We start from the raw sequence: 20,492 nt of genomic DNA, 5'->3' as shown, positions 1-20,492 counted from the left end.
GTAATGCATACAACAGTTTAATATTTTTCCAAACACCTTCAGTTTTTGAGACTGTGGTTGAAAAATGTGAAGGGAAACAGGTGAATAGTAGGCTAGACATGAAGTTAAAGTATAGTTGATTTAACAAAAACATAATTCCTTTTTATTTTTCTGCATATTTAGGGAAGAGGATGCTGTCAAATTCAAACCAATATTTTGTAATTTCTCAGTTTTCCTTTGTATTGTTTACTTCAAAGCCTTCAAACCTGCATAACTGATAAGCTTAAACATACAGGGATGTCTAGGCCAGAGCCAATTATAATGTTAAAAAAAAAGATAGTCTGAACCGTTCTTGCTAAAATTATTGCTATGAGCATGTCCTGCTCACAACACAGTATATTTCATCACCCATAGTTTTCTGATGATATGTTTTAGAAAGGCAGAATGCCTACCAAATCAAAATCTTGGTTGTCAGGACCTTTGAGATTTGAGACTGAACTACAGTTTTACACAATATACAATGATAACTAACAGACCTCTTGGACGTCAAACCCTTGTACAAAACAATAGTAATACAACAATAATGGGCTTGTGGATTCTTCTGTTCATGTTTTGCAAGGGTTCATCTTGTAATTTCAGGATTTAACTTGTATTTAGCATTAACAGTGTCTTCTGTGTAGGTTTTGTAATGAAATGTTCTCAAAGCTTTCATGACACTGACTGAGTATCTAAGCAGAAAAAAAGACGTAAAGCTTGACCAGCCTCTTTAGCAGCATTCACTGGAATGTATTCTTTGGGAACACTAAAGAAAATATGCAGATTGTTCTGAAATCATCTTCTATGTTTATGCTTTCAGTAGAAATGATTACTGGGGAAGACTGTAGCCATTGTGAGCAAAGATGTGACAACTGAATCCAGAGTGATGACAGGAAGATAGCAATGGATATTAATTATCAGAAAGAATGTAAAAGCCAACTTTTATTGGCTTCTTCTCAATTGCCAAGCAGGCAGATCATAAACTCCTTTGTAATTTGTCTTAGAAAATGATTAGTTTCACTTGAATGTGCCCCAATTCAGTATTTTCTGAGGCATTAAGAAGTGTTATATGCATCCCTTGAGGATTTGGATCTTGTTTGCTTTTATTTATGAAGGTTGTCTTAAAGCAAGAAGTGATTTTTCTACCTTCCTTCCTCTTTGCCCAAGATCACTCGTTAGGTTTCACATTCCTATTCAGGGTCCCCTGCAGTGCTTCTACAATTACAGACACAGATTGGTACTTTCTCATTCTGCAAACCCCTGTGAGTTACCAGGGAAAAAAATCATGGCTACCATGTCTGGGGAGATGATGGCCCTCTACTGCCTGACTTTTGAAAAGGTGTCTTCAGTGCAACATGGGCTGCTGGTTGAGGAGATACCAGGCCTCAGCCATACATGCCCAGCTGTGAGTGTGCTGGCCAGTGTCACTGAGTATCTTACCCAGAATGCGTTCAGGTCTTGTTCCTTTTGCCCACATTACCTGTCAACACATATAGAAACCAGTTCTGTCTGAACAGTCCTCACAAGGGGAAGGGCAAGATTGCCTATGAGAAAAGGTCCCTCTGTTGCTTATGAATTCAACTTGCTGTTTCTGGCCCTTGTGAGCTGGTCTTGATGCTTCATTATGTTCCTCCAAAATGAAAAGAATCCCATGTCCCTTAGAATATAAAAATACTCTAAGAAACTTTATCACTATGGAAGTATTTTTACCTTTGAATCTGTAATACGTGGTGGTAGGGCAACAAAAGGGAGTTTCTACTGGTGTATCAGCAGCAAAAGGAAGATTATGGGACATGTGTGCCTGTCACTGAAGGGGGAAATGACCTGCTGACAAGGGACATGGAGAAGGTAGAGGTTCTCAGCACTGTGGTTTGCAACACAAAATCCAGCTGGAGGCCAGGCAGTAGTGGTGTTCCCCAAGGTGCTTGTGATCCCCAGTGGTACCTTCCAAGCTCAGCCATTCTGGGATCTAGCTTTTAACCAGCCCAAGAAATCTGAAGGCAAACAATGAAGAACTGCCACTGTGTGATTCATTTGGACTACCACAAATTCAAAGGAGAAGAAGCAATGTTAACACAAAAATAAAATTGAAAGTCCTAGGAAGATTAAGCTCAGATGTATCAATTTGGTTAAAGATGCTCTTGCATTTTTGGAGTCAGTCCAACCAAATTACACTCCTTTTCCACCATGAAAACTTCATCATCAAACTGTATTTATGTGTTTTAATCTTTCCTTCTGAAAAAATCTTATATGTACACTAATTTTTCATTATTTTTCTAATAATGCAGAAGGCAGAGCTGAATACAATATTCCAGGCACAGCCCTCTTACTTTTTTCCCATTTTACAAATATAAGATTAAATGCAAAATACTGAGCTATTTGCATTTTCACTGTTAATCTAGGCCATTTCAAATTACTGTTTAATTTGTGATTCACTGTTAAATCCAAGTCTCTTTCAGCTTTCATGTTACTTAGCTGAGTGTGAGTGTATCTGTTCTCTCCAACAAGTTCTTATACATTGCCTGCATTGTGTTTCTAATTAACAAATCATCAATGGACAGAGAAAAAATTGAATTGGTGTACTATGTGATCTAGTAAGTGAATTAGAGGATGAACACAAAGAAAAATATTTAAGTGATAAAAACTGAAATAATTGTGAGTCAGTGGGTTTTGGAAAAGGAGATAGAGAGCAGTGGCATATTTGCTGTACATGGCCAAGGGTAAACATCAGAGCAAACAAATGAGCATTAGGACTCTGGAGAAAAGAGCAGATTTCTTTTTAGTCTTGACCATTTAGGAGTCAATAATATGTATTAATATGTGTTAATGTGTTAATAATACAAAGGTAATTGCTCAGGGACAGCATATATGAATAAGCAGAAGGCAGGGAAAGATAATATATGAAAGATAATATAATTTTTAGTCTACTTATGAGAGAAATATTAAATCATAAATAAGAGCTTAACATAAAGGAAATTCTCAAATGTAGGACAGTACTATTTCTCTTGGTGAATGGTCAGATAAAAACAGTATAGTCTTGTTGCCTGAATGATTTCCAGAGGTTAACATAGTGATTTCATCTCAATTATGACTGTAGAATAATCAAGGGAGCTTTATTTTTCCTGAGAAAAAAGATAAGAGAAATAGCACTGCAGATATCTCTTCTAATCTAGATGCTTCGTTTCATGTTAGTTTTTAAATTTTTACTAATTTATCTCTGAGTTTATTTGTTCCAGTATAGCATTCCACTAGGTCGATCCACCCTATGAAATATGAAAATGGCTCACAGAAATCTTTTTGTTACCAATGAAAAATTTGTTTCCAGTTTCAGAGCATAAGAAGTTTTCATTGCTGTAGGGGCTTGAATTATTTCTTTCCACTTGCTAATAAATTTTCCAGCTTGATTTTTATTTTCTCTTTAAGAGAGGCATTTATAACCTTATAAAGATAGATAGTATTTCAAACATAAAATAAGTCATGTTCCTTCATCCTATTGTAATTCAATGCCAATCACCCCTATGTGTCTGTGATGCATGGTGTGATAAAAAAAAAGAATCACAGATAAATGTTGAACCTATTTGACACAAAAAGAAAGTGAGTATTATGGGAAATATAGTCTAATTTTATTTCAAGCAAATTTTGGCTGACTGTGAATATATCATGGTGCAGGATATATAGGTAAGAGAAGAATGGGTTGGATAACTCTATGTAATGGGATAAGAATATGAGATTATTTGATACATGAGGAAATCAGTCTGCCCAAAAGAACAGGATATGAGCCTAAGGACCTAATTTAAATTACAGTGGTAATGTCAGCTGGGCACGATCCTGAAAGTATTGTGCATACTTTCAGGTTTTCCATTTTTATGTCATTACTCTCCCTTTATATGCCATCTGAAGAGCTGAATAAATATTCTGTCTTCTCAGTGAGTAACAATAATTTGGAAGTGTCAAAAAGTATTGGTTTCTGATAATAGCTTAGGAAAGAATTTATTTTCATCATGGGATTTGTCTTGAGAGATAGTCACAGCAAAAATATTTACAGTAGAATAACCCATTTATGCCTGCTTGAGAGCACTAATCCATAAAGACTGTGAAACAGTGCTTCCTGTGAGAACTGTCATTCATGTATGTGGGAGGACAAATGTGATGTTCTTTGCTGCCCACTGTGTATCCTATTCACACAACTTATTGAAAATAACTGTTTTTTCAAAAAACATTGGGCTCTGTGAAGCCATATAAATGTCTCTCCTTAATTATGTGTTAGACTACTGTAGTCCTGCTCATTCCTGCTAATTCAGTGTCATTTTCCTCTATTTCTTGCTATTAACACTGCTCTGCCAAACATCGTTGCTGTTTTAAGGCTAATTCTGATCAGAAGAAAACCACCCTGCTGTTTTGGGTGTGAATTTTGGTGATGGAGACTTCAGCTGAGGAATGTGACATCCAAACACCGGAATACAATTCTCCTGTAGGCTTTCAGATCAACTATGCTTCTCCAGAAGACAGAGTTTTGGAATGTTCAAATTATCTAATGAAGACTCAGTGAACTGCAGAGTAAAGGTTTAATGATTGTGATAGCTCAATCTCATTTCCCACTACTCTCATGATCAGTAAGGAGCAGTAATTGGTCATGGGTGAGATGTTGATTTTTGACATGATAACAGATTTCTTCTGTTCAAATAAGTGCAAATGCAGAACTTGAGCAAAGACCGCTCAACAAACATGTACTAATTTACCATTCCAATTTAAGCAAGTTTTAAATTTTCACAACTTTTGCTTCATAGAATTTCTAACTTTAAAAATGTGGATCTTTTAGGTTTACTACATCAGCTTGTTTTCATCTTTATCTTCTTTTCTTTACATGAGTAAGGAAAATATTAGATCTTTTTTAATAGCTCATTTTTATCACACTTTTCAAACCCAGTTACATATGAAAATCTCTATTATCAGACCTAGGGAACTGAGTTGAATGAATGTAATTTAGATTTTAACATCCTATTCACTATTATGCTAGGAAGGGGAAAGCTATAGAAAAACTTAATATTTAACTGATCAATCAACAAAATAGGAAGGTAGCTCAGCATGCATTAATCTTTCAATATTAGATTCTAGGCTGGCTTTGTTAAAAAAGAATTTTAGTTTTCTTTCATCTATCCAAGAACAATCATTGCAAGATTTTAAATTGTCAGTGTTGATCTAACAACTGCTCTCAAACAAGCAAATGCTACATTGACATCAGTGGCAGTTGAATAAAGTGAATGCTGCTTATTTTAACTAGTTGCATAGCTTGTGTGAAACCCCATGAAAGTAAGTATTGCTGCAGTAGTGTGGTACAAAACATTTAAAGAACCATTATAGTGCTATGGATGGTTTTTTTGAAAGATTTTGTTTAAGGTCAAGAAATACTGTAAGTTCAAATTGAAATGAATGTGTTTTTTAGCTCATTTATTTTAAGGAAAAAGGGAGAAATAGCATTTTTATCCTTTAAATGTGAGAATATTTCCTTTACCAACTTGGAATAGGATTTGTCTGTATCATGTGAAGTTTTCCATGGAGTTTAACATGCTCCTATCTCTTATAATTAGTGCCAAAATATTTGTATTTTTTTCCTTGTGGACAGAAAAGTATTACTTTTTTTTCTTCTCTTTTTGCCATGAAATCTTTTGGATTAGCAAATTAATTTCCAGTAAAGGTAGATGGGGTTTAAACAGTTATCATTTTACTCAGCTTAAAATAATGTGATTCAGATATTAATTTTTTTAAAAAAATTGTTTTGTCTTTTAAAAGACAAAAATGAAATTTTTGAAATGAAATGAAATCTGTGTGTTTCTTCTTCTAAATATTTGAAAAAGAACATTTAAAATGCAATTGCAATGATCTAGTATTTCACTGGGCTTCATAGGAAGCACTGATCCTCCAGACACACATGCATCGCTTCAATATTATGAGGTAAGCTCACGGGAGTAGTACCTAATCATAACATCATAGAAAAATTCAGGCTGGAAGAGAGCTTAGGTCTCTCGTTCAACCTTGGGCTCAAAGCAGGGTCAGTTATGGGCTACATAGAAACAACACAGCCTTTTGGGACAACCTGCTCCACTGTCTGGCTGTCTCCAGGGGGAAAATGTTTCTCCTCCTTTGTTTAAACTTGTGCTGTTTTTCTCTTGCTTTCCTGCCATGTGCTGCATTGAGGAACATGGGCCCAGTCACCCCTCTTAGGTGCCAGGGGCACTCTTAGTGCCCCTGTAGTTGTCTCTTCTCTAGGCTGACTCAGCCCAGCTCTCAGCCACTCCTCATGGGGCAAATGCTCCAAACCCCACTGCCTTGGGGACTCCCTATCAACTTTGTCCAGTTTGTCCATGTCTTTCATGTGTTGGAGGACCAAAAACTGAATGTGGTATTTAGATATAGTTTGACGAGTGCTATGCAGAAGGGAACAATCCCTTTCATAGATCTAAGGCCCATTCCACTCTTCATACAGCCAAAGGAGGCTGTTGGCTGCCTTTGCTGATGGGGTTCCTGCAGGCTTATGTGCAGATCACTGCTCTTATGGCCTTTCTTGCAGAGCTGCTCTCAGGACACTCTGTCTCCAGATGGTAATGTTTCAGGAGCCTTTTTGTCCCCCTGGATAGGGAATGACATTTGTCCTTGTTGAATTTTATAGTTCAATAATTCTTTATAAGTCTTCCCATTCCTCCAGTTTGTCCAAGTCCCGCAGGATGGTGGCACTACCTTCTACCATTTCAACCAATGTAAGACTACAATCCAGTATTTCCAGCGAAACTTTGCACAGCTGTTGTGATATGCAATGATATCCAGTATTAGTATTCATATTGGTGCCAATATAAGAAAGAAACTCTTTGTAAATATCTGTTTGAGTTGAAATGGAAATTTTGATTCAGCCTTACATGTAAGTAGAAAAGTTTGATCTATTTGATGTTCTGTGTTGATCTTATTTAAATTATTTGAATAATTGAAAAAAAAAGACCACAGAAAAACCAAAAACAATCTAAAAATGTTCAAAGTAGTTTTCAAGCTACAGAACTGACAACAAAATAGCCTTTATCCAATTAATTATTGGTTTCCTGGTTTCAGCTGGGATGGAGTTAATTTTCTTCATAGTAGCTGGTATAGCACTGTGTTTTGGATTTATTATCAGAACAACATTGATAACTCTGATGTTTTGGTTGTTGCCAAGTGAGGTGCAGGTGCACAGGAAGCTGGGATTGGGCACAGCCAGGACAGCTGACCCCATGTGGCCAAAGGGGATATTCCATACCGTATGATGTCATGCTTAGCATATAGAGCAGAGGAGGAAGAAAAAAGGACTTGTTTGGGGTGATGGCATTTGTCTTCCCAAGTAACCTTTACCCATGCTGGAGCTCAGCTTTCCTGAAGATGGCTGAACACCTGCCTGCCCATGGGAAGTGGTGAATGAATCCCTTGTTTTGCTTTGCTTGCAAGCATGGGTTTTGCTTTGCTCATTAAACTGTCTTTATCTCAGCCCATGAGTTTTCTATCTTTTGCCCTTCCAACTCTCTCCCTCATCGCACCAGGGGTGTGGACGGGAGGGAGTTAGCAAGTGTCTGGGTGGTGCTTAGTTTCCAGCTGGAATTAAACCATGGCTTCATTAAGTGACATTTTCAAGCAAGGAAACAAGTAATAGTAAAATGTGATATATGCAACACATTTATTTAGCTTATGATATGAATTAACAAAAATGTACAATGTTCAGTTTGTATGATACTTGTTCAAAACATAATTAATTGAAGAATTTATCATAAAATTCTTAGTTTCAAGACTTTCACACTGAGAGTTCGAAGAATGATTTAAAAGCAATTATGAATTGTATACTCAATGCATATATGTATACATTAAGTACATGAAGAATCTAATTAAACTTTTATTGGCATAAATTTTGAGTGGGGATCAGCAGTGGCCAAGGATGAATGCTAGCACCCCAAGTGGGTAGAATTGTTGTAACCTCATATCATGAAGATACGTGACTGTGGAATGACTATCAGATACATAAATTCATCTTTTAGAGAAAAAAAGTAAAGCAAACTGAATAATAAAAACAAACCATATCAAGATAAGAGCCAGATCAACTGTTTTCATGCTCCAAAATGTTCTTGTTTTAAATTCTGAAGTGTTGCAGTCCATTTATGAGGTCTGATTATAATCTCCTAGGACTTCAGAATATCTGACATTACATATCACTAAAGTAATAAAGGAAAGTAAATACTCACAATAAAATAGAGCATAGAGAGAAAGACTGGTTTTGATCACACTAAAACCAGCTGGGAATTTAGTTTTTATTATTAGCTGAAATGCAGGTTACTGATCCTGGTTTATTCTGAAAAAACATAATAGTTGCATTCAGTAAGGATGGAAGAATTAGGTTTGCTACTAGAGAATTTGTGATCACATTAGTGCTTCTACTAGGTGTGCAGATTATAGGAGTGATCATGTTTATAGAGTATTCTGCTAGAAATGGCATGCAATGGATGCCATAAGTCACAAACAGTACAAAGTAATTTAACATTTAAAAAACAATCAATGAACAATATGAAGAGTAGTAAATGTAATATATCTCTATATTTTTGTAAGATTGACTATAACACATACTTGGTCATCTTTTTTAAATACAGGCTACCAACTGAATCAATACCTAATAACTTCCCAACGGCACTTGGAATTAAAGTAATTTTAACAGTAATATCTTCTAGATATTTTTGGCAATGTCAGAAAATTGTTACCCTGTTGGATTTGTACAGCTCTATTCTATGCAAACTATTTCATGCAAAGACTTTTGAAAAGATAGTGAATTGTGTCCCCCTTCATGGAAGAAAAGACATAAAATTCCCCCTCCAGTGCATCTGCACTAGTTATGTCATCAGGCTGATACAACCTCTTGAGATAGGAGTCATCTTTCAATAATTATGTTCATCTATAGAATTCTACAGTGTTAATCTACATTAAAACATGCCTAAGTACACCTGGAAAGAACTACATTCTAAGCTTTGTATTTAAAATACATGGAATGGATTTTTCTCTGTGCACATATTTGCAGCTATATTGAGCATAGAGGTTGCCTGTCACCTGTACACAGGTAAAATCTTGCAAGATGAACCCCTTTCTTGTCTATTCCAATCGTCATTTTCATGTTCAGTAGAGATGGCAAATAGAAGCTAGAGAACAGGGAGAGAAATGTGATATTCAAGAAACTGAGAGCTATGCTGATGCATTCTGGAAACATAAAACAGCTTTCAGGCAGTCCAGCATAAAAATGCTAGTGATTTTTCCCTAGAGTGGAAAAGGCTAGGACATAACAGCAATGCCTTTTTGCTTCTTGTAACACATATTTTACTGAAGTATTTTGAATAAATGATCACACATTTTAAATAAAATAACAATATATTCGTCTGCTTAGCTAACATCTGGCTGGCATCACCAACTTTTAAGCGTATATAGGCTTTCTTTAACTTTCACCACAGTTAATAACTACTTTTTTCTCCACTACTCTGTGATACTCCTGTTACCAGAACTCATCACCAGGATCTGTGCAAAGAGAAAAAGATGTATTCCTGTCATGAACTTTGGTTTGGGACTTCTTATAGAAAACAGAAGTGTTAAATTGGGTTCAACAAAAACTTCATACTTGTCTGATTCATATTTTGAGATGATAGGGCAGCTGTATAACTAGAAAAAGGAACAAAATTGTCATTTTTTGAATTCTGGAGAAAAATGTGAGAGTACTTGAAGTGACTTAATGTTGCATGGTGCAGATGTGTAGTAACATGGTCCTTCATGCTCGGCTCCTTGTCCCGAAGTCTTCCAATTTGAGAAATGTATCAAAATGTGCTGCATTTCTAATTTAACATTCCTTTTTATGTCTCCTCCCTATACACACTGGGGGGATGGGGGATGGGAGGTAAGGAGGGGAGTAGCAGAAGAGGTGAAGATAGAGAAGGAAGAATGAGAGAGGTCATTGTGCATCCAGGTCCCGTTTCAGGTTGGAGCTGGCACATGGCTAGAGCACAGCTCATTTGGAGACTCATTTGCTCACGTTCTAGAGCAAGGCTTCTTGTACTGCTATTAACACCTAGCTTCATAATCTTCACCTGTATGTTTCTTCTCTACTGACATTGTGTTGAACTGTTACATTTAATGAGTTTTGACATATGGATGAATGTTGAAGCACACAGGCCAAAGCAGATGTGCATCAGGATAGGATGGTTCCTGTAGCTAACCCACAGTTAGCTCACTCTACGTATCGTAGTTGAATTTTAACTTATACATGAGAAATCACACTTATTGTCTTTTTTTTTTTTTTTTTTTTCCTAGAGAAGTCCTGAATAAAAAATGATCTCTTGAAAAAATGGAGATTCAAACAATATCTGTGAAGAAGTTCATTCTTGCCTTGGCTTAACATTGGCGAAAGATTTAAAATCTTGTCTTTCTTTAGGTGCTAGTTTAATGCTGCTTTCTCCATAGCTGACATTTGCATGTGACAAGGTTGTGTAAGTTTTCTGAATTAATTCCACTTTCAAGTTACAGAGCTATCATAGTTGTTGCATAACTGAATATTGCAGTAAGAAATATATTATTTATTTATAGACTTTTTTTTTTGTTTAAACTACTCAAGTATTTTTGTATTTATTTTTCTAATAATCTGTAAAGGAAGCTGAAGAGAAAAAAAAGTCTACGTTTAGGTGAGTGAGATAGATAGGTTTGGGGAAGTGTTTGGTGAAACTTTTACACCATACTTTTCTTTTTTTAAAACGAAGAGAAACATATTTTAATGAAAAGATTCTTGAATTATCTCCAAAGCCCAGGCTTTTAGTAGCAGATTATGATTTCTGCTGAAAAGTGGATTTGAAAATCAGAATGTCTGCTCCAAAGAATATTGTAGTGCTTCTTCAGTGTCTCTTTACATATTAGTCATGTAAAAACTGAAAAAAATAATTACTAGAAAATTCTGCAGGGAACAATTTTTCACTGGTAGGTGATGGCGTTTAAATAAAAGCTCTTTGCTGACATGTCTGGCCATGAAGATTCATATTTTACCACGACTAATATGGCCTGAAATCAGCTGAGAATATTCACCTTTCTAGCAAGCTTTTAAAAGGCAAGTAAATTACCTCATTTTTCATTTCACAGAGTCTGATTTCCACCAGATTCTCTAAAACTAGTTTGAGTGGTACTGTGTCTGAATGTATAGAATTTCATGGTTCATTATAAGATATAATTAAAATAGGTGTATCCAGTTTTAGGGGCATCTGGAGTGAAAATAGGAAGGCCCTTTATTTGATTAAACTTCTAAAGCATCAAGGCAGGAGTTATTTTGGAGCCTTCCTGCTTTTGCATTGAGGTAAATATGCTTTTGCTAAATGCTAAAAGGCATAAAATGAAGGTCATATGTACCATTATACTGTTAGGCTTGTTGTGATTGTGATTTAAAAATTAAAAAACACCCTGGATCCTATTAATTCAGAGAGATTTTCTGTAGTTAAAAAAGGTCAGTGCATTATTTTCCTAGATAGTTCATCAATGTCAGTAGTGCTAATGAGAATATGGGCCATGTGTCAAGAGTTAGTGCATCCATATCTCTGCTAGTGTTGTGGTCTAGCATTCGTGTTTCATTGCAGCTTAAATGAAAGGTTTGGTAGTGCCTTACAAGCCATGAGTAGATCCATTCAAAAAAAGAAAGGAGAGAGTGTCTACAGCCTTTTTAGAGCCATTCCACTCACTGATGGTCATGCCCACCTCGTATTGTCAGCTTTGTTAACTAAGTTTAGAAGAATATATTTGCTGCTTTCCTCAACCATATCTTGGAGCTAACTATTGGGCTGGATTTCTTCTTGCTGACATTTCAGTGCATGCGGCGTATGGAAAAGGAAAGGATCTACTTTTGACAGATGTGTTGCCCAATTGAACTGTGTGCTGTGTGGTGGTAAAAGAGCTGTATCTTATGCAAGGGGACAAAATGTGATAATGCAAAATCTTAGTTGATGTGGTTTAGAAAATATTTATAAAAATGAGATGTTTGCCACAAGTGTGGGAAGCCTTTGGTGTATTTTAAACTACAGTGGTAAAATATGATAAGAAATGGAACAGAAACCTTAAAAAAAAGAGCAAGTCCATGCTGTTATAAGTATAGTTTTCTGAAATGTGCAGGTTACTTCTGAAATCACATCAGCTATGGTGCCCCCTCACTGTCTCCCTGTGACCATTGGGGTTCAAATAGTCCAGTCTGACTTTGTTTTTCGCTGTAAACTCCTCTCTTTAGGCAGCAGATAATCTTGTTATTCCCTTCATTAGAGTACAAGCTTTTTCTCTTCCATGGTATTTGTTATTCTAGGAGTTATCCACCTCCTGTGCCCGATCCAACAGTAAATAAGTGCTTCAATGAGGTACAAACCCCTTTCCTATCCCTCTGACTTTTTGGGAGGGAATCCATCTTTTTGAGTCCTTATAGTCGATATGGTACGCTAAAACACCTGTTCATGGACAACTAAACAATTTGCCTGCTTGTGGTTCGTTAGTTATTCTTGAGTGACACCTGGCCCGGAAGTAGTTAATCATGCTGAGGTTAGCTTTGGGGTTGGCATGGCTGAACCCGAGGTGCTCTCTCATGCAAAGCGTAGGAGATCTGTGCTTCCCGTCATTCAGGTTATCAGGTCAGATCCTGCCTTTGGGCAGCTGTATGTTGTGGCCATTCAGGCCCGTGTAAATAGCCCACCCATAAAGAAGAAAAATGAGTTAATTTTAATCCTGTAAAATATTTCAAGTTCTTAGTGTATAGACTTGTGTATGGAACAGGACTTGCTGGAAGCTTTCTTGCCATTTTACATCAGTGTCACAGCTGTGTGCATTTTGTGACTTTCATGTTTAAGTTTTTTTTCATTTCTTTTCCTATTTCTTTGTCAGAAAGACAGTGGCTACTGCATATGCTTCTTTGATCTTACAATTTTCATTTTATTCTTGCAACGTGTCTTCTAGGGAGGTTCTAAATTGTTGCCTTTTGCCTAAATTCTTGTGTTTTGAAAAAATTCAGAAGCTGTACTGAAACACTGTTAGTTGGTTTGTTAAATAACTGAGAACATTTTCCTTACCCAGGTGCTGGCCAGACTATTTGAAAAAATGAATTTGACTGATGCTCAGATGCTGCCCCCACTATTCATGGGAACCTTGTTCATTGATTCGTTTCATTGTGACTGAGACTTTGTGTGCCTTGAAGGGGATTCATTTTGAAATAGGCGGAGTTACATTTTTACTTCACCCAGTGTAACGAGGAGCTTTTTGAGTCTGAAAAGTGTGCTTTTCTTAGCAAGAGCAGGAGGTCTGTATGTGGTGATAGTGATAAACAAAATGTTAAAAGAAAGAAGGTGAGCAGTATAGCTATGAATAATCAAACCAGGGAGAGTGAACACAAACTTGAGGCCATTCAAAAACAGCAAAAGCCAAAACTCAGGATTTTTTTTAATAAAAAAAATCTGTTGTGTTTCTTGAATATAACATATCAATGAAGGGTGTTAATACTGAATGCTATTTGCGGTGACTGGGAGAACAGCCCAACACAAGTTTATGTCTTATGGAGTCCTCTGCTTTTACTGCTTCAGGGAAAAATTGTAATCGATGGTCTCATTTAAATTCACAAGACTTTGAATTGTTGTTGATAGTGATATTTCCATGCACTATTTCCACTGACTATTGCAACCAGTATGTGGTCATTAGTATATTAATATAATACTTTCTAATTTGCTATAATATAGTATTTTCTATATTATACAGTTAAATAAACTCTGTGAGTCTAAGGGCATCTTAGATTACATCTCATTTTTAGGTTTATCACTGTATGGATTATTTTGCCTAGTGGCTAATATGATGAGAAACATGGCTATATTCCTGTATAATACACAGTCTGCCACATTTTATCACTTAATTTTAATTGCTTTTATCTGTCACAGACAAGGGAGCCAAGTAGGGTCTTTGGGATCTCTGGCCTTTAATTTTAAAGTTAAAGCCTCCCACATACAAATTGCACCTGTTTGACAAGAAAGATTTTCTTTTGAAGATTTTCTAGGAAGATCTTTTTGACAGATTGTGTAAGTCTTCATATTGCTCTAATAACTCCTTTTTAATGGGAGAACTTTTACTGATGTCAAACTCAAAAAAGTTCGGTGACAGACTGTGTCTTAGTTTAGAGGTTAAAAATATTCGACACTTTATGCAGAGAGTAAACTGCCATAAAAAATATTAATTTCTATGACTATTCAGATAGGAAGAGAGAGAATAAAATTCAAAATGAGTGGTCAGCTTTTCTATAAGTTTTGAGACAGTGAATACGACTATTAATAAATGCAATAAACAAGCATTACTGAAATAATTAAGAAAAGCATGATAAGCCAGCGCTGCTTGTAACTACTGTTGCAGATGGAGTAGAATTACAGGTTTGGGAATGTTTAAATTTTCTTCTTATGTAGAAATTTCAAAAATACTTTTCAGAAAAGCAGCTGATTTCTGGACTATTGTAAAATAGAAAAATGATTAAAATTCTTTCCTAATGCAGATGACTGCTAAAAAAATCCACCATTTGCTAAAACACATTGCTGTCTCATGTACAACATGGTTTTCTGACATTAAGAACGTCTGGATGGAGAAGCTACAGAGGGAGGCGGAAGGGGTTCCTGGGCCATCAGTGGGTCGGGAGCTCCGGGGAGGCTGCTCAGGGACAATGTGGTGGCTGATGCCCTCATGGCTGTGACAGCTTTGCAGTGTAATTGGAAATCTGATGGTTTACCAACATGAGCAGTGTCTGCTGGCTGTTCTGTCTTGTGCATATTGAGTAGTAAGACACAAGACAAAAAATGGCATACCTAATCTCACCCAAACTCATGAGTATGAGTGTGAGTATGAGTTCAAAAAGTTTAGCCTGGATAGTGACTTTTTTGGGTTACCATTTGGGTGAACCTTCACCTCAGAGAACTTGTAGTTTTTCTCTAGGGTTGTGTAACTCCAGAATTTTCCTTATAAAGAAGACAACTGTTAGGATACTTGACTTGAAATGTGACTCATTGCACCTGAGTTAATCCATTTCATTCAACCTATTCATCTATATTTCATCTGCAATGAGTGGAGAGGAAAAAGGAACACTTGTCCTGACATCTTAAAGGGATATCCTGAAATCGGAAGAATTACCTTCTAGAAGTCTCTTTCTTTCAGCTGACTAAAAATAACGCTATACTGTTGTGTCTTAAAGCTAAATAATGCAAATTGTACCCTATGTAAAGCATCTATGAGTTATTTTTTAGCAGCTCTTAGATAAAGTCTGCAGTATAGCACATATACAAAAGAAATAACAATGCATGACATTACTTTTACTACTTTCAAATTCATGAGAGCTAAAGGGTAAAACAATTAATTTATCTTGACAATTTTTAGTGGAATTATTGCATGAATGTGTGTATGTCAATGAAAGGCATAGTAACTGAGAGCAATTCTACAGTAATATAGTGCATTTAATTAAAAGTTAGTATTTTAAATTTTAATTAACACTTCAATTGAAAAATACGTAGATCAAACCCACATTGATTTTGAAATAATTTAGACTTCAAACCATTCTAAATGCAATCTTCAAATATTATTGACCAATGTTGGGACAAAAAAAGTTATTTTTATTCCAGAAAAGTGTGGAACCAAAAAGTGAATTAATACACAATTTTAATACAATTGTCATTCTGGCTAATCTTTGCGTAATGAAAGTATCATGATTTTCAATACAATAATTTACCTGAAGATAGGATTCAGCTTCAATTAAAATTCACGTCAATGAAACATTTTTTTCCATGGCTTTTGCATAGAAATCGTGGAATGATTCCTTCAGTAACACTTTAGCTTTGCGGTCTCCTCAAATAGCCTCCTAAAATGCTCCACAAGAACAAGGAAATTGTTAGTCAATAGAGAATAGTTTCCTTCTGTATTATTGTTGCAGTGGCTAGTGCTGGCTCTTAATAAAGTCAGTCTTGAATTTGGAAGTTAGCATGCATAATTTATGATGTTTGCCTCTTCAGCCAATTTTGTTTTTTAAAAATTTATTTAAAATTTGCTTCAGCTGGGAAGGCTTCCACGTACCTGTGTCCATAAAGTATGTTTTGCTATCTAGGTGTTCTGCTATTTTGGGTTACAAAAATGATAATCTGAAATGAAAACATCTGTTCTGGCAGTAACCTCTGTTTACTTGACCGACTTTGAAGGAGAATGTATCCTCAGAGACAATATATCAATATTGTTTTATTATTTCTATTTGGCATCTCATTACTTAAAACATTTTATCTAATTAAAAGTAAGGTCTGTTGGACATATTTATAGTTCATTAGCTAGAAATAAAACAGGGCTATTTTGCTAGCAAGTAATTAATACATATTTTAAAAATATTTTTATTAGTATGGATCAGGATTTATCTCAGAAAATATTTATTTTTATTTTCTTTGAACATTTGATGCAGGAGGTATAATGCCTAGGTGGTTGAGATTGGAATTATCTTTCCATTTAACAGCTGATTTTTCTAACTGTGCTAGCATACACATACTTGCTTGAATTGGCCTAGGACCTGCAACTTTATATGAAGATACAACTAATTTAGTAGGCCAGGGAAAATTTACCAGAAAATCTTTGCTCTTCATGCAGCTCAAATGCCACACATGTATAACACAGAAGAACGGGAAGTATGTAGTTCACAGTAAACACAAGAAAACTCCTGATATATAGAGTTATAAAATGAATACATCCTGCCTTTAAAAGGAGCCCAAATATCCAAGTTTAAAAGGGTTAAAAGAGTTGTTTACTACTCTAGGGGTGAATGATGAATGGGCTTGCTTTGCACGTAAGTCTTAGATAATAACGGAGGCGCTTGGATACGGTGACAGCGGGAGAAAATACACTTGTCTGGCTTATCTTTTAATTTCACTGCCACAAAAGCTGGCTTTTTACAAGAGATAGCCTGTGCTTTATGCAGCTTTATGCAAAGTCATAGTGGAAAGCAGGCATGATTTAACTACAGAAAAATAAGGAAAGCTGAAATAAATACTTCCAAGTTTTACTTTGTCAGTCTATTTAAACAATTTCTTTTTAAAAAAATCTTTCTCCTCAGAAGTGTTTTGGCTATCTCTAAAAAGTTCCTTATTTTACCAAATACAGAGCAAGGTGAGACAGACACCTCTGCAGTTTCCATTTGCTGTATTGTCTTGGTCCCCACCGACTGCAGTGAGAACTTAGCTACCTCCCATGTAGATGTCTTTATAGCAGACACCTGGGTTCAGGTGACTGAATCTGGAGCTGAATCCCACAGTCCAGGTCATGTCAGGTGACTTCAGTGTAATGCAGATGTTCATGCCTTTGGTCAGCTGTAGCAGTGTCATCACAATTCCATGGTTAGTGAAGTGAAATGCATTGAGCTCCATGATGCTGGGACTAGACTGCTGCTGTCGGCTCTGCTTGCAGATGTAATGCTAGCTCAGCTCTGTCCACACTATCCACCGTGTGCTATGATCTTTAATGTAACTGTGGTGAAGTATACCCCAAGAAAACTTTCTCGCTGTAAAAAAAATTCATACTTTTAATGGCAGCCTTGGCAGAATGTGGAAAACTGGAAAGCCATTGTTTTCTTGCCAAAGGAATGATTTGATTGATTTTAGATTAGAGCATGTGCATCAACTAGTGTATATCCAGGGGTGAGCACCCTTAAGCCAAAGAATGGATAACTGAAACTGGAAGCATGTCCACAGACCGCAAGCACCTTCACAAACAATGGAACAAATCCTTAGACTGACAGGATACCTATTTTGTTGTTGTTGTTGTTTTGTTTTGTTTTGTTTTGGGGGATGGTGGTGTTTCGGGTTTTATTGCATGTTTCATTTTGTTTGTTTGTTTGTTTTCAGGACACCTCTATGATTCTATGGCTGAGTTAAATATTTTAAGGTGACAGCTGTTATCACTGTTCCACAAGCCTCAGGCTTTGAGTGTGCTGGTGAATGACAGGGAGTAGGGGCCATGAGCTGGGATGGCTGAAGCACAGAGGAACACGTGCTCGGGATGAGGGAGCTCTGTTTTGTTCATTGTGCTGAGGTTCATGTCACACGCTATTGCTTTTAACTTTGTTTCTGAGACAGATGGAAATATCAGAAGTTGAACCTGGTTTTGTTTTGTTGTTGTTATTGCCAAGGCTGATCCTGTCTCATTTTTTAAAATAAAAGAGTGAGGACTGTGATTGCACATTGTGTGACATTGGTGGTCTAATATCTCAGTTGAAGTTAAGGGGCATTCTTCGGTGTGTTTGAGGAAGGGCAGAACTGGGCCAGACTATGCTTCTTTTATATACTTATCTGTGGCTCATACCTCTTTAAGGGTTAGGCATTTCTGGAACAAATATGAGTCCTGATGATAGTGTTGAAAAAGAAAATATATTTTCCTTGCAATTTAATGGTATTTCCAGAATCTCTTGTACATTTGTTTTATCTCTTCCTGTGAAAGGGCACTTTTTTCCCTTAGTGCAAACATTTAGACTGTGTGCTGTCACTATAGGCATTGTTGGATTATATACAGAGTTTATGAGATGGTTCAGTAATGTGGGGTAAGCTGGGAGGTGATATAAGAAATCTAATGCAAGATATTGTCTTCTGTCAGATGGAGCTGTACATGGCGGATAGGTGATTACAGGGCTGCTTATAAAACAGCAAATGGCTCTTGGGCCATTTGTCTAGCTTTGGGACCAAAATGACTGGTTAATCTAGCAGTATCTGAGTCTGTTAGTTGCTGATACCACCTTTTTTTTTCTTTCAGTGCTTGTTTAATTTAAATGTAATTCACAGAAACACACATTATCAAATAAGATGCACATATATAAATTCATGTAACAGAAGTTAACTTCCCCAGACTGTAGGAGTTATCTGTCAGCTCCTAAGGCTAGCATAATGTGTGGTAGCTAAATTGCTCTTGATCGTCAGGATTGTGAACTGAAACAGTCTAGGCAAAATATTTCAGTATTGCAGAATATTTTGTCGTTCTTTTGATGTCAGCTCAGTTTGCGGAGAGCACTGTGTTTCTTCTTGTAAATCCTTTTGGCTTCATTTAGAAACATACTGTGATTCTGATTTATGCTGTGCTAGTACAAGGTGGGGTTGCTGTGGGGTTACTGTGTAGGCAGTTTCATGAGGATTGCATTCATGTACATGTTCTTAACCCAGAGCTGCTGACTCCACGTGGGTTTGTTGTGCTGATTAGAGCAGCTGTTGTTACCACAGAGCCCAGTACTTGCCAAGGCCAAGCACAGTAAAAAGGGGAGGAGTTGTAAAATGGCTGATCAAAAACATGGTACCTGTCCAGCCAATTTGGATTACATAATCTGAGTATAGGCTTGTTCAACAGTAATGAATACAAAAAGTAGGGTGCATCTCACCTAATTAGGGTACTAAAGTGAGGTGTTTAACCTGCCCTGTACCTCCTGTGTGGTCAATATAAACAGAAGACTCATGGATGTCATACTGTATCGGCATGTAATTTAGCTTGGCCCTAAAATATCAGTAACTGCAGTAAATTGGAAGGTTGGAGCAGAAAACACATCTCCTTAGAATTAGTAATTTATTTAGCACAGTTATATAGTAAATAACAATATGCTACAAATGATTATGGAGTTGTGGTAGCAAAACTTTGTAAAAGTTAAACAGAAGAGCAGGGCTCTTTACCAAAGGTGAGGAAGGCTAACTTGCTAATACTTGCTAACACACAAGTATTGGTATTGATCAGATGTGTGGGATCCCCTTCTGGAGCTTGCTCTTTCTTCTCTTCATTTGCTGTCATTTGTATTCGAGCTTTTATAATTTCTTCTTACCTCCTTTGCATTTTAAACATACATATGGTGTTTTACATACACTAGTTACATCTTCTTTGTTCTCTTTATTATGCCCTAAAACCAGTTCTGCCTATCCCTGAGGGTGGCTTCTCTACAACCATGAGTAATTGACCTTTTGTGATTTGTGTTTATACTTGAAGGACCTCCCTTGTCATCCTGTGCTTGTACTCTTGGGAGGCGTTGTTTTGGGGTCATAATAAAGACAAGATTTGAAGAAAAAAGTAAATTCTTTTCAAATTTACTAAGTATAACTGGAAAAAATGTGCAAGATACATAGAAATCACAATGGTCATGTAAGCCCATAAGAGCCAATCTCTTTCTGATAACTGCAGTCCAGTTCAGAGTGCCTCAGTTTTGGACACCCCATGTTGGGTGATGTAAGTTCAACTGAGAGAGAAACACAAAGAAATGTAATACTGAGACTGCATTGAAGACAGCTTTGTACTGGCAGTTGTGCCAAGGCAAAATGTAATGGAGGAATACTGACAAGGTGACTTTACAGACAATTGTGGGGGATCCCTGCCAGTGCTGGGAAGCATTATGGGAGTGAGGTACTAACATG

General features: G+C 36.5%; 1 protein-coding gene across 1 annotated transcript in view; it reads left to right on the top strand.

Annotated features, from left to right (window-relative positions):
* OCA2 (OCA2 melanosomal transmembrane protein) overlaps positions 1-20,492 on the top strand; it is a gene marked incomplete at both ends in the record, with an annotated part of 177,946 nt that overhangs the window by 139,744 nt on the left and 17,710 nt on the right. The window lies entirely within an intron of this gene.

The sequence above is a fragment of the Nesoenas mayeri genome (genome assembly GCF_963082525.1).
Source record: "Nesoenas mayeri genome assembly, chromosome: 1".
Classification (NCBI taxonomy): Eukaryota; Metazoa; Chordata; class Aves; order Columbiformes; family Columbidae; genus Nesoenas; species Nesoenas mayeri.
The sequence above is the reverse complement of the archived record's forward strand: the minus strand, read 5'-3'. Positions and strand labels throughout refer to the sequence as shown.